This window comes from Astyanax mexicanus, chromosome 2 (genome assembly GCF_023375975.1).
Source record: "Astyanax mexicanus isolate ESR-SI-001 chromosome 2, AstMex3_surface, whole genome shotgun sequence".
NCBI lineage: Eukaryota > Metazoa > Chordata > Actinopteri > Characiformes > Acestrorhamphidae > Astyanax > Astyanax mexicanus.
In genome coordinates this window covers 16,882,723-16,888,733 of record NC_064409.1, presented here as the reverse complement: position 1 = coordinate 16,888,733, position 6,011 = coordinate 16,882,723, and the positions used below count along the sequence as shown (strand labels likewise).

At 36.8% G+C, this 6,011-nt stretch overlaps 1 long non-coding RNA gene across 3 annotated transcripts; it reads left to right on the top strand.

Moving 5' to 3' along the window:
* The first annotated feature begins 213 nt into the window (after positions 1-213).
* Positions 214-5,759, top strand: LOC125794560 (uncharacterized). 3 transcript variants are annotated; one of them, XR_007433681.1, is made up of 8 exons: positions 214-548; positions 689-729; positions 808-873; positions 2,780-2,841; positions 3,566-3,663; positions 4,632-4,727; positions 4,828-4,898; positions 5,125-5,759. It is a non-coding gene; the product is annotated as an uncharacterized LOC125794560 (long non-coding RNA). The 3 variants fall into 3 exon arrangements; XR_007433669.1 differs by having other exon boundaries at positions 214-553; XR_007433675.1 differs by lacking the exons at positions 214-548; positions 689-729 and having other exon boundaries at positions 736-873.
* Positions 5,760-6,011: the final 252 nt, after the last annotated feature.

Sequence of the window (6,011 nt, the reverse complement as noted above, 5' to 3'; positions counted from 1 at the left end):
TTAGAGCTCGACCCAACCTGCCCCATACACTGTCATTTTGAGCCAAAGCCCAAATTAAACCTGACATTTTTTGAGTAAGTAGAGCATTAAAACTGAGCTTTTAAAAACCATTTTCGTTCTGTTTAGAATGAGTGAAGAATGAATAAGACCTATTATTTAAGAAAAATATTATTAATTATTAGGAACAGATCTCCAAAAGATTATAACATGAACAATGCAAACAATGATCCAAAGGCCTAAACATTAGGCTACAACAATGTCTGAATGACTTTCCTCTAATCTAGTATAATATAACATGGTTTAAGAAAAGAAAAGAAATTCTTTTATAATTTTATTTATATTTTTTTCCCATTTTCTCCCCAATTTACACAGCCAACCCACTCGTTAGGACTCCCCCTATCACTAGTAATGCCCCAACACACCAGGAGGATGAAGACTAGCACACTCTTTCTCCGATACATGTGAAGTCAGCCACCGCTTCTTTTCGAGCTGCTGCTGATGCAGCATTGCCAAGCAGCCAGCACATTTGGAGGAAAGCGCAGCGGCAGGTGAAGTGCGTAATATGGACAGTGTGCACTTTGCACTTGTGCAACTTTTTTTAAAAAACAGTTTGATTTGTTTCTGCTATATTTTGATTCATAGCTTTATATAAAATGAAAATAACTTATAACTATATTATTTTCTTTAGCCCGAGGAACCTGAGGAAAGTGGTGGGAAATCTCGAGCCAGGTCAGACCTTGGGTTGGGTTTGGGCAGAGAACCTAAGCTCTTATTCACATATTGAACTTTGTGTTATTGTGTTCTCAGTGACATGTTGAACTACACTGCCAGTTTGAGGGAATGTCATTGCCATCCACTGCAAAGGAGGCAAAGGTGATGCTGAAGTTTTCACTGATTTAAAGACATCATCAATGTTTTCTATATGTATTTGATTTGATTTTTAGGTTAACCCATCACCATAGTTGTTCAGCTGAATGTCTAAAGCCATATCCAAACTGGATTCACTTATTCATTTTAGCTGAGGAGGTTTTTTTTTTCTTCCTTCATGGCACGGATATGTCAGGGTATAGCAAATCTCAGGTGCATGCTTTATACAGCAGTCAAATTCAGAAGGTGAACCACATGACTCCTCAGAGGTGCAGAGCTTCTCTCAGCTTAAGGCAAGTGATTGTGTAGCATAGCCTGTTGCCTACATACAGCTCTGAAAAAAATAGAGACCACTTAAAAATGATCAATTTCTTTGATTTTACCAATTTTTACCAAATTGAATATAATCAAGAGGAAGATGGATGATCACAAGACATCAAACAACAAACAAAGCTGAACTGCATCTTTTTTTGGTATTTCAGCTGTTTATAATTTTCTGCAAATAAATGCTCGAAATTAAAATATTTTTATTTGGAATTTGGGAGAAATGTTGTCCATAGTTTATAAAATAAAACAGCAATATTCATTTTACTTAAACATATACCTATAAATTGCAAAATCTGAGAAACTTGATTCAGAAAGTGGTCTCTTTATTTTTTTCCAGAGCTGTTTGTTATGAACATGTTACTGTATTTCTGTATTTATTGTAAGTTGGTTATAATATTCTTATCACATGTTTTTGATGGGGAATGCAATACGTAAAATGATTCATGAGTCATTTAAGCAAAGAATACTGTATTTTCCTGATGTCATGAAGAAAAAATGCATTACTCCATAGATAAAGCTAATCGCTTCACAATAGGGTTTATGTTGGGTGTCTGAAGTTTGCTCTGCAGCTTAACTCCGTGGGTGATCCAGCCAAAATCTGCTGGACACTCAATATGCAGTCACTTCTAACTGCAGTTAGTTGTCTCAAATAGATTTGCTTACGAATTGACTTGACTTGAATTGTGTGACCAATATTTTACTCTCCATAACAGCAGAAAAAGGTTTGTTGCATAGCTACAGTTTGTACTTCTGTACTTTTTATAGAGAAGTGTTACACGGGGATCATAAACCTGAAGAAACCTAAAGCAATTCTGTTTGAGAGAGTTGTTTTAGGCAGGTGTGTAAGACTTTAGGTATACAGTTCACACATGACTGTCCTGGTGACTGCAACAATCAGGGGAAACAGTGAGGAAACTAAAACTAGCAAAAGTATTTATTTAAGATTTTGATTAATTTTACTGTCTTTCTGTTTTTATTGTCTCTCCATCTCTGCTACAAATGAAAGGCTTAATCTCTGTTTGGGAAACCAAACCATGGACACAGAACACAGTTAATTAAATGGAATTCAATGTTAAAGATACAGTACTAATAATATTCACTGCTGAAATGGTTCCCACTTCCTGCTAAGGTGCTGCTACATGGCTACTGTGTTGTGTTCCTAGCTGATTTCTGTGCAGTTGTATTCCAGATGGTTGCTAGGGTCTTTAAGGTGGTTGTCGAGTGGTTACTCTGGTAACCCGTTTAACAATGAGCCAAATATATTTTGTACCAAATATAGATGTAGAATGTTGTACAATTTTAAGATCTTTTAATAATCGCATGAGGTTTAGTAAATTTCGACAGTAGACGCTGTATTTTATTTTTCATATTGTACACTGTTTATGCTTATGCCCGGCTGTCCTCTTCTTCTTACGTATGTAGTCTCATAGACGGCAGGGCTGCCAGACTAAAGAAACAAACACACAATGGCTGACCAGCTGAATTTAAGTTAAAAGAAAATGTGTTTGTAATGTAATATTTGATAAGGGCCCTTGAGCATTTCGAATCAAGTCAGCTTGAGAACTGTTTTTTTCTGTTGCAACAGGGCGCACGGGTACGATGGTGTGTACATGGTTGATTGACAGCGTTTAGTTTGAGAGTGCGCAGGTACTGTATTTCTCCTGAGGTGAGGTGAATGTGTATGTATATATTCAGTGTGTCAGAACTGCTCCTTTAGTTTCTGCTGTGCTCAGTTGAAGACTGAGACCAAGTAGTTAAACATACAGCTCTGGGGAAAAAATGGTTTTCATGCATCTTTGCATGTTCTCCTCCACCAGTCTTACACACTGCTTTTGGATAACTTTATGCCATTCCTGGTGCAAAAATTCAAGCAGTTCAGTTTGGTTTGATGGCTTGAGATTATCCATCTTCCTCTTGATTATATTCCAGAGGTTTTCAATGAGATTTTTTAAGTGTTTTTTTTTTTCCAGAGCTGTATGTCTGCACTCTCCTACAAAAGTATTGAAACACTGAGGCCAATTGATTTTTTTTCTTCTGCTCTAGTGAAAACATTTTGGTGTAACAAAAATATAATTTAAAGATGAATATTGAAGACAAATTGGTAAGTTCGGACAAAAGCTGAATTGTTGACCTTTTGTCTCCTATTCATCTTTTAATGTCAAACCCAATTTGTTTTCAGTCTAAAGCAGAAATAAAGAAATGAGACTGACTTATCAAGTACTTTTGGGGGGCAGTGTATGTTTAGGGGCTGTTTCCTGTGTAGTTCCAATTAAAATCTGCTGTCAGTCTGCTCCTTTCAGAGTGACTGCACTGTTATGTATATTGGTTATGTAATTTAATGCTCCTGGGCATTGCTGTGTTTGTTGTACAGGTGTGGGAAAGGGCAATGGCAGTGATCTGAAGGTGCGGATCATAGTGAAAAGAGAGCAGGTGTTCCAGTGTGTCTGTGCCACGCAGACGAACTGTAGGGTAAGCTAACTTTTAAAGGTTTTCTACAGTATAAAACTGTATTTACTTCCTCATAGTCAAATGACAAGAGTAGTTTCAGTACAAAAAAGTGAAAAACTGTGAACCTTAAACACAGTGGTTTCCTAATTAAAACCAGAGCTATATGGCATATCCAGAACAGACATGTGAAGTGGGCTAATCCCACAACCCCTAAATGATTTAGTAGTTTAGGGTGATTTCACACCTACTTTTTTTATTTGTCAAAATAAACTGTTCATATTTACGTGTAGTGCTGTTTGTTTGGACATGGATGAGTACAGTAATCACAACTGCAATGAGACTGCTGAGAACTGTTGGTCTGAACTCTGAATTGGTTGGTTTGTGATGTGAACATGATCTGACCTTGATCCAACCCATCTGTCAAGCATACTCTGTCAGTTTTAAGATGTGGAGTCAGTCAAATGAACACATGCCACCTCTGCTGTTGTTCCATGTTAAACTGCACAGAAATCTGTTTACTTTCTTGCTCCCAGCCAAGACAGCTCTGACCAACAACCAAAGAGATTACAAAGATTATTGTGACTCATTTTGGTGAGCTTGAATTGTATCCTCTGTTAAAACAACAAACCATGAGGGAAATGCTCCAAGAGAATCAATTAATTACCTGACTTGGACCAGAGCAAACAAACTATAGTGTGAAAAAACAGCCTTACATACACTATTAAAAGATTTTGTACATACATACACTAGTGAAAGCGTTTGTGAATCGGTATCATCTTAACCCCAAATCATATTTTAAATATGTACTAAAGAACAACTTTTAAATATTCAATAAGCTCATAATATTGAACCTTTTAAAGACAGTAGCAGCCCACTAAAAACATAAATCACATTGTAATTGTTGGGAAAGGTCTTTCAGATGTTTGTCTTATGTTCCTTTGTGTTTATTTTACTGTTCGCTCATATACTGTGTTCTCATATTTTACCAGCTGTTCCCAGATACTGAAAACAATGCCGTGGTGATCAGCTTTCAGGAAGGGCCAGTGGTTTGTGGTGATGTTAAGGTCATGTTTGAATCCAGGGCTGTAAGTTCCCAATCTATTGTAACGTAAGAATGATTTTATGGTCATCGTTTTTTCCAGTTGTTTGGCAAAATGTTTTTTCTCTATTGTTCCCTATGCCCAGGGTCTTCCAAAGGGGTATGAGGACTATCCTTTCTATTTCTGGTTCAACACTTCATTTGTAGAGAACAACAGGTGAGGTTTTTGCTGTCCATTGTCCTCAGAAGCAGACACTGGCTTTGTTTACCTACCAGGTTTTAGATTTTATATATAAAAATGCCAGGCCACTTAATTCATTAATTAGAATATTTTGATATTTTGTCCCCTCTCAGTTTAGTAACATTACTGCTTTCAATGTAAAACGAAAAATCAAATGGACTGCTGCTTGAATGCAATCTATAATGCTTTGGTCCCAAAACAGGCTCTATCTGTCAAGGGAGGAACTGGACAACCCACGTAAGTCCAAAACCTGGGACATCTACAAGGAGGACTTTGCTGTGACCGTGTCTTTCAGTGACCCTGCACTTATGTAGCAGACGACACTTGCTTGTGTATCTCAACTAAAACCCTTAAGCCCTGCACAAGGTCTAAATCTTTGCTCTAATGTAGGTTTTCACACACTTATAAAAGGCGAGTGATGTTTAGGGATTGGATTCGGGCATATTGTGCCCCTAAAGCTATAGCTATAGCTATATAACCTCAACTTTATGTCCATCCCCCATCTTCACTGTAAGAGCTTTTTACTGAGCCGTGCATACACCACAATATTATGCATTTGTTTGTCAAATGTTTTTTTGTCTTTAAATGAAGACAAATGTTTGTGTCAGTTTAGCATATTAAGCCTCCAAAATGTAAATCTTACTCTTTAAGCTTGAGTGTACATCAAATAAAGCAATCGAGGCTGCCACTGTGAAATGGTCAATGGTTATGTGTGCAGAAACATGTTTTTGTAGTACACATATATTGAAATAAATACTAATGTCTCTGTAACACTTGTCTGTCACTTTTTTGAATTAACAACTGATCTGGGTTGCTGAATTTCTGCAATTGTTTTAAGGATAGATCTGATTGACTTGTTTGTTTTGAAAGTCACCAAAAGTCTGGTCTTACAGGTGGGCATGCAACTCTAAACTCTTTAGAATCAGCAGTTTTAGAGGTGACCTTTTTCAGAAGCGCTGTCAGTGCCATTCTCATATAAAAGGCTTACAATCAAATCTCAAATGTGCAGCTTATAATAGTAAATAAAATAATGTACTATGTAATTGTGTAGAACACAAACTGTATAAACACAAACTTTAATTCTAGAAT